Source organism: Etheostoma spectabile, unplaced genomic scaffold, assembly GCF_008692095.1.
Source record: "Etheostoma spectabile isolate EspeVRDwgs_2016 unplaced genomic scaffold, UIUC_Espe_1.0 scaffold00018884, whole genome shotgun sequence".
Taxonomy (NCBI): Eukaryota; Metazoa; Chordata; class Actinopteri; order Perciformes; family Percidae; genus Etheostoma; species Etheostoma spectabile.
In genome coordinates this window covers 27151-37173 of record NW_022604543.1, presented here as the reverse complement: position 1 = coordinate 37173, position 10023 = coordinate 27151, and the positions used below count along the sequence as shown (strand labels likewise).

The window sequence follows — 10023 nt, the reverse complement described above, 5'->3', positions numbered from 1 at the left end:
ACGGCTGCAGCATTCTGATCAGCTGAAGAATCTTTATGGACTCTTTAGCAACCTGATATTAAAAGACACTGGAGTAATCCAGCCTTAGAAGTAACAAATGCGTGACTAATTTTTCTGCATCAATTTTCGACAGGATATTCCTGAATCTCTGAATGTGATGACTACTGCACTGGGGAAACTTCGGTAGGCCTGGCCACGATTTCACGTCAGGGAGATTTCCGTGAACGTCATGGAGAGTTTAACTTCGCAGAGTTTGATTGTGCGAAGGTCAATACAAACAAAGAAAAGTGTTCCGCCCTGTTTCGAACAGGTGACCTTCGCGGTGTAGGCGAAACGTGATAACCACTACACTACGGAAACTGACGAAAAAGCATTTATTTTGCATATTTGTGGGGAAAAAGCACCATTTTTATTTACTGCAAATGTTCAAAAAGCTACAAAATAGAGATTTTAAACTAGATTCAGTCACAGATGCTTTGTCATGGATTTGAATGATAGCAAAATGTAGAAACCTAAATATTTCTACATGCATTGACTGTGGTCTGAATGTTGGAATAGCGCCAACCTATTCTTGAGGTGCCAAATATTAAGCCTGGGCATTCCCCGTTAGTATAATGGACAGTATCTCCGCCTGTCAGCGGAAGATCGGGGTTCGATTCCCCGCCGGGGAGATTTTTCTACCAGCTAAACAATGCAAGGCCTCGAGGAAGTCCCGGCGAACGCGTGGGACTACTCGGGAAAGTGGGCCTTGGCTCAAGCTGTGTTCAGCATGGAAGGAGAACTCCTGATCCTAAATGGGAATAATTTCAACGATTGAAAGAGCACAACATCCTGGACGTGAACAAAAACGTCACACAGGTGCCGCAGGAGTGGGGAGAGTGTCAACCTTATAATTCCGTTTCTGCTCTTTCCAGATTATGTTGTTCTGTTGGCTTGATCAAAACAGTGGATCTACAGCGCCACTGGGGCAGATTGAAGTCCAGTGTCAAGCATTCGGAATCCAAGTCAGCCCCTCCAAATCTCAAAGCTCAGGATTTCTCATCGCGTTGGAAGCCAATTGCTGCCCAAGTGAAGACGGTCTTGCATCTCAAAAGCTTATTTTCAAACAGTGCAACTTGTTCCAACACAAAAACCACACATTACTACTGAACTTGGATGGTCGCCTCCGCCTCTCCCAACGGGAAGGACTGGGGGTTTTGATTCCCGATGGGGAGATCTATATTACCAGCTGCTAATTATTTCCCAAGGCTACATCAACACTAGTATCATCTGCCAGAGTAGTTTGGATACGAGGCCCAACCATAGCAAAATATGAAATTTTTTAAGAATGTATTATAGTGGATATACTCCAAGAAAGGACAAAGGTTTTACAAAAGGATTGAGAATGATCCTATCTTCTCACACTATTGGGTGTATGTGTTTCATGTTTGCACTTTTGTTTTTGAATGGTAAATGAACAACTGTGCTGGAATTTGTAATCAAAAACATGACTTTCAAAAAATTAAAAACTGTTTTGAACACTTGAGGTATTTCCGTGTAGTCTTTGGTCTTGGACAGTTGCCTTGCAATCTAAAACTGTATATCCTATTGTCTCTAGAACAATAGTAGTGGCAGTTGGAGGAGTAATGGCTCTTTACAGTGAATATGCAAAAGAAGGTTCACAAATTCAGTCCAGGTAAATCAGTCTCAGCCATATTCACACAGGACCTAAACCAACTCACTTAATGTGGTTACAATATCTAATAATCAACAATGCCAGAGAAGAAAAATGACAAAGAGTGATAACATTTTTGAGTATGTAAGGTTTGGCTTTTCCCTTGCAAACGTTTTGTTCCAATAACATTAACAAGCATACGGTCAGTTCCGTTCCTTGTGTTTGTCACGATTTGGGGAAGCCAAATCGTGACAAACATTTGGTCGCTGGGCGACCAGGCCGCCAACCAGACGCTGGGCGACCAGGCCGCCAACCAGACGCTGGGCGGACCAGGCCGCCAACCAGACGCTGGGCGACCAGGCCGCCCAACCAGACGCTGGGCGGACCAGGCCGCCAACCAGACGGGCTGGGCGACCAGGCCGCCAACCTGACGCTGGGCGACCAGGCCGCCAACCTGACGCTGGGCGGCAGGCTGCAAACATGACGCCTGTTACCTTGTCAACCTGACGTGCCTTTGACATGTTTCTGCATGGTCCTACTTATATCTGTGCTGATATTAAACTGAACTGATTTTACCATACTTCTGATAAATTCTAAGCTATGAATGATTTCATCTGCACAGGAAGCACAAGGGTTTCCCTTTGCCATTACTTTAAGCATTCCCAAAACTAAAACAATTGATCAAAAAGTTGATCACTTTGGGATCAACACTGTGCTGTGAGATTAACTAAAAACAGTCAGCATGGCAAGTACCCACTAGTAGGCTTGAGTCCTCAGTTTAAAACTTGTTTTTCCTTTTTGTCTTTGGGTCAAATTTGACTTAAATTTCTTTATCAGAAATGAGTTTCTACGTACAGTTGTGTTCAGAATAATAGTGAATAATGCTCAAAATCATCCTTAGAATAGCTTTTAATTCCATAACATAAATACACTGGGAATGCTGCACATTCAATTCCAAATCACTTACGTTATGACCTCAATTGTGTGGTGTGTGTGTAAGCGTCTTGTGTCTTGTGAGAGTGTGTATATATGTTCTGTTGTGTGTACGTAAGAATGTATGTGGGGGTGATGTGAGTGTGTACAGGTGTGTGTGTGTGTGTGGTGTAACATGGACGCCAGGAAGTCCTCCTGGTGTTCTGACACTGTCGAGAAAAGCCTGTTTAAACCATATTCTGCTTTTTACCTTGCTGCCTTGTGGTTTAAGTTCCAAAAGAAGAGCTCCAATAAGCTGCGGGTCTCTTCTAGTGACGGCTGGCGTCTTCTACTCAGGAAACCCAGGTGGAGTAGTGCAGGTGTAGTTCTGTCCAGCAGGAGTTATTCCATGCTCTGCTTCACTGAGGAATCTGATGTAGAAATGTATTGGTCTGTGGCCGGGGGGTCAGTGGGTTAGAACGGGCACACATTTATTTCAAGGTTCATACCTCGCAGAGATGGCCCGAGGTCCGGTGCTTTGCAATACCAATCCCCTGATGGGATTACCGTAGCGGCCATCTTTATTGGTTCCGGTTCTTGTGTATCTGTCTTTTTATTTAGTTTTTGTTTTATGAACCATGAGTCTAATAATAAAGGCTAAGTATAGTGTAATCAGCTTCTACAATCATATCAGCACCATGGCAACAGCTGCGTGATCTCTATGGAGCTTGGACATCCGCCTTAGGTTGTTGCCCTAAGGCAGCGAGAATTATGATGACACACAGACACAGATTCACATATGCACACAGACAGACAGACACACACAGACACAAAAACACACAAAAACAGACACACACACACAGACAAACACACAAAACACAGACCGACACACACACACACACACACACAGACAGACACACACCCCTCAGAATAGCGCTGGATGTAGAGCCTCTGTGGTTGTAGTCTGGTGTAAAAGACATTGACCGGGTAGAGAGCTGACACTGCAACGCTTCCTCTGATGACCTCATGGTTGGTAATAGAAGATACAGATCAGCTGATGGGGGGGCGGGGGGTGTAGAGTGTATCTGAGCTACGTGACTGACAGCAGTGTCAGTAGTCCTGGACCTCGGAGCAGGAATGGCTGCAGTCCCAGAGCTCTCCTTGCTGCTGGTTTCTCTCATCAGCAGCATCCATGCAGGAGAACACCTCATCATCAGAGAGGAAGGAGAGACTACACCTTCAACCCCCCCTGATCAATTGTTACCTCAAAAGTTCACAACTAGCCAAAGGCAACTGGACTTGTAAATGGTCCTCCGCAGAAGTTTTGTCTCTCATCCAAAGAGATTTCTGATTTTTCTGCTCTACGTCTTTTAGCTTTGGAACCCCCCTTTCCCCACAGCTTTCAATGTCAGATATGGTAGGGGAGTGGGCACTGTGTCCAACACTTTCTGTGTACAAAAAAATCACTAAAGAAGTCTCTGGATGAGAGACAAAACTTCTGCGGAGGACTTTTACCAAGTCCAGTTGCCTTTGGCCTAGTTGTGAACTTATGGGTAACAATATGGATCAGGAACCAAAAGGACACATCTGGACTCAATTGGGCATTGTACAGAAATATTGACCGTTTAGACGATGAACACAAGTTATCCGTTTATTCCCATCTGGCAGGTATATTGTGGACTCAGTTGAATATTTTAAAGATAATTGCACAATATTGACCCGATTGTCAGTCTTTTTCCCCATGTGGCAGGGACATTTCTGGATTCAGGTGGACATTGTGGACAGAAACATTGGTGGATCTTGATTCCCACCATAGGATTTAGCCTGTATTGCACATTGCCTTCACATCCCGTGCAATGTATTGCCATTTTCAAGCACATTGCCACCCTGGGGACTTTCTTCCATGTCTCCATGAATGCCCATATATTTGGACTGACAGTTGAGAAACCTTCCCTTGTTAACTATGACATGGATGACTGAGAACCTACTATATCATGACATGTTTCATTCACTATATTATAATTTTTGAGACAGGTCCTACTGAACATTTGCTGGATCAGTCAGGATGGCCGAGCGGTCCAAGGCGCTGCGTTCAGGTCGCAGTCTCCACTGGAGGCGTGGGTTCGAATCCCACTTCTGACAACTAGTGTTTTCATCCGGAGTTAATGTCTGAGACATGATATTGTGAATAAAGAACTTAGCAGTTCTTTGTATTTAAGTACAGCATCTTTGTTTTTCACGTTGTTTTTTAAGTGCAATAGGCTTGGCCAAACAGGAAGCCCAACAAAAGTCTTGGCTAAAGTCACTGTAGGACAGCCTTGAGCTATTGGTAGGCCTCGCTAACACACAAAAATTTAAAAATATGGCAATAGCCTACTATGTCTCCAAAAAATGTATAGTCCAGGAAAAGCAAGATTATCAGCAAAAATATGCAAACAGAGGCAGGAGCAAGCAGCAAAGCATCTGCACTGTAAGAAGCAGGAAGCAAGTCGCACTTCTGTAAACCCAGGTCAACTGTGTGGTGGGTTGGCCAGAGTGGCTAGGATGGTGGTAGGTAGGCAGACTCAGACATTGTATGTTTCCAGATTATTTATTTCCAGTGGTCTGCAGTACATAGACAATTAAATAATCAAACTTTCAACAATTACGCATTCAAAAAAAGTAGCAGCACTAACAAAAAAAAGCATGTGATCCTAGCAGCACAGCCTCACCTCCCTGTTTCCTCGGGAGCACAAATCCAGCTCTTTATATAGGGTTATCAATTCCCACCCCACTGCTTCAGTCAATCCCATCCTAAAGCAGGTTGATCTACTCCATAACATTAATACCTAGCAATATCTTAACCTATGGAACTTGGTTACCAGTTCCCTCCTATCCTGCTGACTACAAAACAGGTCAGGGTTATTCATACCTTTTTAATTTAATAACCAAAAACAACCAAAATAACATTCCTCTACACAAGAAACCCCTCTACTTGGTTTGGCCTGGTAAGTCATCCCTGACAACCCTTTTCCTATAAAACAGGAAATGCTTAGGCCAGCCCCTCCCCAAACAATTGTCCTGCATGGTGGAACAGAGCAAAGGAACAAACAATTGTAAGTATCAATACAGGGAAACCTTTAAACCATGTTTAAACCTGCAACCTAATAAAAGGAACTAAACTAACAATAACGGTGGGTCTACTTACTATAACTATGACCTGTATGGGACAAGTGGTGAGCAAACCCACTTTGTCTCAAACTGCTTGGAAGTCAGCTATGCTCACCACTGTAACACCACACTGGGCGATACAATGTTCATGCAAATGTTGCAACACATCTGGGCATTGAGACTGAAAATGAATGATAAGAGATACACTACCAGTCAAAAGTTTAGGGTTGCATAAACATTTTTATTCTCTCCATTATAGACAGAATACCAGCTGATCTGAGGGGGGCTGATCTTTAATGCAAATCTACATTGCCCATTATCAGCAACCATTCACCCAATGTTCCAAAGGCACATCTGTTTACTAATCTGATATCATTTAAAAAAACTAACTAGAAAAACATTGGCGAACTCTTTTGCAATTATGTCAGCACGTAATGTAATCTGAAAACTGCTGCCCTGGTTAAAAAGACAATGCAACTGATCTCAGCTGGTATTCTGTCTACAATGGAGGCAATGGAAATTTGTGAGTGACCCCAAACTTTTGACTGGTAGTGTATATTGGTGGAGATGGGTTGCTTCCAGTACCTATGAGATAATACAGTATTGTTCATGAAGGCACATTTGCGATTGGTAAAATGGTATATAATGATGATTGACATGCTCCCCTCTTGTATCATAACAGATACCTAATATTTCTCAAAACGGGCTAGGCAAGTAACTTAACAAGTTATTCATGGAATTTTTAGGAACACATAATTTAGGGATGAGCGAGTACAGCATTATCTGTATTTGTACTCGGACTCGGCGAGGCCTCTCCCGGAAGTGGACAGGATGTACCCAAAAGGACAAACTCGTGTGTGGTGTGCGTGTGTGTGTGTAAAACAGATTCAAGGTTTGTTCAGGGCTGTCCACGGGAAAAAAGTAACACACCTGTTGCCTTTCTGCTGGAAAATACAATGTTCAGTGCAAATCTTGTAACACAGACTGAAAATAAAGGATAAGAGATACATTTGTGGTGACAGGTGGCTTCCAGTACCTATGAGATAACAAACATGTTCATGGATGCACATCTGCAATTTGATAGTCTGTGATGTGTCATGGATGCTACCACTCTTAAAGCATGCCTTTGCTGTCAGAAGGATTTCAAACCTGCGCAGGGAGCCCCCCAATGGATTTCTAGTCCATCACTTAACCACTCGGCCACAACAAGCTGAAAAGCAGTGCTATACCTGTTTGGACAAATGTTCATAAACTTTTCAATTGGTAGTAGTAGTTACAGACACGGGCAAAATGGAAATCGTGTAGTGCACTGACTGTGTCTGTGGATCCTGTAGAGTCAGCTTAATTGATATGCTCCCTTTTGGTTGGATAAAACACAACAATAAACAGTTAAAATAAAAACAGATAAAACACAAGAAATAAAGTTACGGGCAGTATACAAATTAAACATTAAAGAAATGAATAACCATTTAAAGAAAGGCAACATCAAGAAGAATGGTCTTCAGCTTTGATTTAAAGTTATTGAAGATGAAAGCATAGCCAAGTTTTTCCAAATCCTGTTGACACATACGTCCTTTAACCCTTGATATTTCTTAAGGTGATAATAGGCTGACTTTTGTAATTGTCTTAATGTGGCTGTTAAAATTTAAGTCCACGACTTCACCAAGATTTCTGGCTTTGCAATCTTTGCAAAAAAATTCACTTTTGGAATTGATCTTAATGCCTTAATTAATAAAAAGGAAAAAGAAAAAGACAACATTTAAGGACACAACTGTCTTGTCTAGCGATGGTGGTATAGTGTGAGCATAGCTGCCTTCCAAGCAGTTGACCTGGGTTCGATCCCAGCCATCGCAGTAGTTTCATTGTGTGGGTTACTTGCTTTATTTGTCAAGAAGTAACCAGAAAGCTACTTGCCCAACACGATTGATTTAAAATATTAGATCTCTGTTATGGTACAAATAAGAGAGCATATCATCATCAAGCGGCCTCCAGGATCCATAGACACAGGCAGTGCACTACGATTTGTACTTTGCCCGTGTCTAGTAACCACGGCTAACCAATTGAAAAGTTTATGAACATTTGTGCAAAAAAGTATTAGCATTTTTTTTCATGTTATTGTGGCGCCGGTGTTAAGGCGATGGACTAGAGATGGTGATGGTCTCCCCGCGCAGCTTCAAATCCTGCCGGCAAAGAAAGGTATTCTTTAGAGTGCTAGCAAACCAATGACACATCACAGTACCCAATTGCAGATGTGCCTTCATGAACAGTGTGTGTTAGTTTCGTAGGTACTGGAAGCCAACTTTTTCCACCATTTATTATCTGTCTGTGTCACAAGATTTGCAGTGAACGTTGTATTGTCCAGCAGAAAGGCAACAGGTGTGTTACTTTTTGACTATGATTATATCGTAGCAGGCAATCATTTTGCCCAGGTTTGATTCCAGCCACCGCAGTTGCATTTACAGGTTTTAAAGCCATAAACAACAAATTTCAATTTCCTTGCGAGAGTCATCCCAAAAGGATTAATAAAGAAAGTCTGAGTCGATCTCAGAAAAAAAGTCAAAGAATTTAAGAATCTTCAGGGATGTAGCTCAGTGGTAGAGCGCATGCTTTACAGTATGTATGAGGACCTGGCATCTCCAGCAGGTATTTGGTAGAGTCTTTAAAGAGCTGCAGAAGATATTACCTCCTGTGGTAATCTGACTGGTAGACAGCACAACAAGCACTTTAAACGTACATGTTTAAAGATTTATTTACAGAATTATTAACTCTAGGTGTAGTATATTTAAGTTAGTTCTTTTTTTATGGATGAAATAATGTGAACTGCAAGTAAGTTAACCTTCAGCGGTGGGGGACATGTCAATTCAGACACTTGCAGCAACAGACGTGCTACTGATTCATAGCATAGGAAATAGCAGAGGATGGTTTCAATCCATCGACCTCTGGGTTACGGGCCCAGCACGCTTCCGCTGCGCCACTCTGCTCTGCTTTTCATGCGTAGGGGCTGGAAAATCTGTTATTCACATTTTGAGGAAAGGTTTTGGACCCCGTGGCAACCAAGGTTCCAACAGCTTACGGTTGCAAAGTTAAACATTTGTAGACCTTGCATCTTTTATGTGAGCTCCTGACTCACATAGTGATTATTCAACATCTCAGTCAGGATGGCCGAGCAGTCCAAGGCGCTGCGTTCATGTCGCAGTCTCTATTGGAGGCGTGGGCTCGAATCCCCTTCTGACCACTAGGTCTTCATCTGTAATGAATGTCTGAGACATGATAAGAGAATATAGAACTAAGCAATTCTTTTTATTTAAAACTGTGATAAAATGTCAGAAGTGTGGACCGGTGTTTTGGTGGAAAACCGTGCTGACACCACTCTGTCTCTGTTGCTGGGAGCTGTGTTGTGAGTGAATGGGGCGGGGGCTGAGCGGAGAGTAAGAGGAGAGACCCAAACACAAGCAGCCTTTTCAAAAGAAAATGGGTCATGTAATGCAAAATTAAACCATATCGATATAAACATAAATAAACATTGCTTCGTTTGTGGGAGAGACAGCAGATGCGAGGACATAGCTGCACCGGTGCGACCTAGAGGAAAAATGTTATTTGCACCCTAGAGCCCTGTGAGCTAACAGCACAAAACTACCACTGATCACTGCTGTTTCTGAATAACAACACAAATTTTGTGTTTACTAGGAAACTAGTAAACTTGTGACCGACGTATGACTGACTTCTATCTTTTGTGAAGATTTCCCCACATTACTCTGTCCTCTGTGATTGTCTCCATCTAGAAACTAAGCGCACAGTGCAGGGAACAACTCTGACTGGCTCATGATCAGACAGTGGGTTACTGAGCGGTAGATTGGCTTTGCAAAAATAACTCTGAGTGTTCTATTCTGTTTATATTTTTCATTAAATAGTAAAATAATTAATTGTTGATAGTTGTCAAAAAAAAAATGTAAAAAGCTGTATCTTAAGATAGAACTCATGCCATCTCTTTTGTCTAGGGGCTGGTCTATTCCCAGCAGCGGCAAACGTCCTCAGACGGGACAGCTATTCATCGTCCCCCATGGCACAATGCTTCTTAGCCTTAGATGCCATCTGAGATTAAACTGAATAGGACAATAGGACAATAATGTCAATATCTTAAGAATACAAACTGACTATGTGACAGATGTGTAATCTGTCATGTCCTTCCTTCTGAAGCTCTAGCCAGGCGCCATTCCTTGCCTAAAACAATATGAGTAATTTCAGTGAGTGAAAAGGAAACTCACATCTACAAAGATACATTTGATAGATGTGACTCCCTGATGGTC

The 10023-nt window shown here is 42.4% G+C and overlaps 2 non-coding genes across 2 annotated transcripts; one reads left to right on the top strand and one right to left on the bottom strand.

Annotated features, from left to right (window-relative positions):
* The first annotated feature begins 4625 nt into the window (after positions 1-4625).
* On the top strand, positions 4626-4708 carry trnal-cag (transfer RNA leucine (anticodon CAG)). The gene has a single exon. It is a non-coding gene; the product is annotated as a tRNA-Leu (tRNA).
* A 3917-nt stretch (positions 4709-8625) lies between these two features.
* Positions 8626-8697, bottom strand: trnat-cgu (transfer RNA threonine (anticodon CGU)). Its single transcript has one exon. It is a non-coding gene; the product is annotated as a tRNA-Thr (tRNA).
* Positions 8698-10023: the final 1326 nt, after the last annotated feature.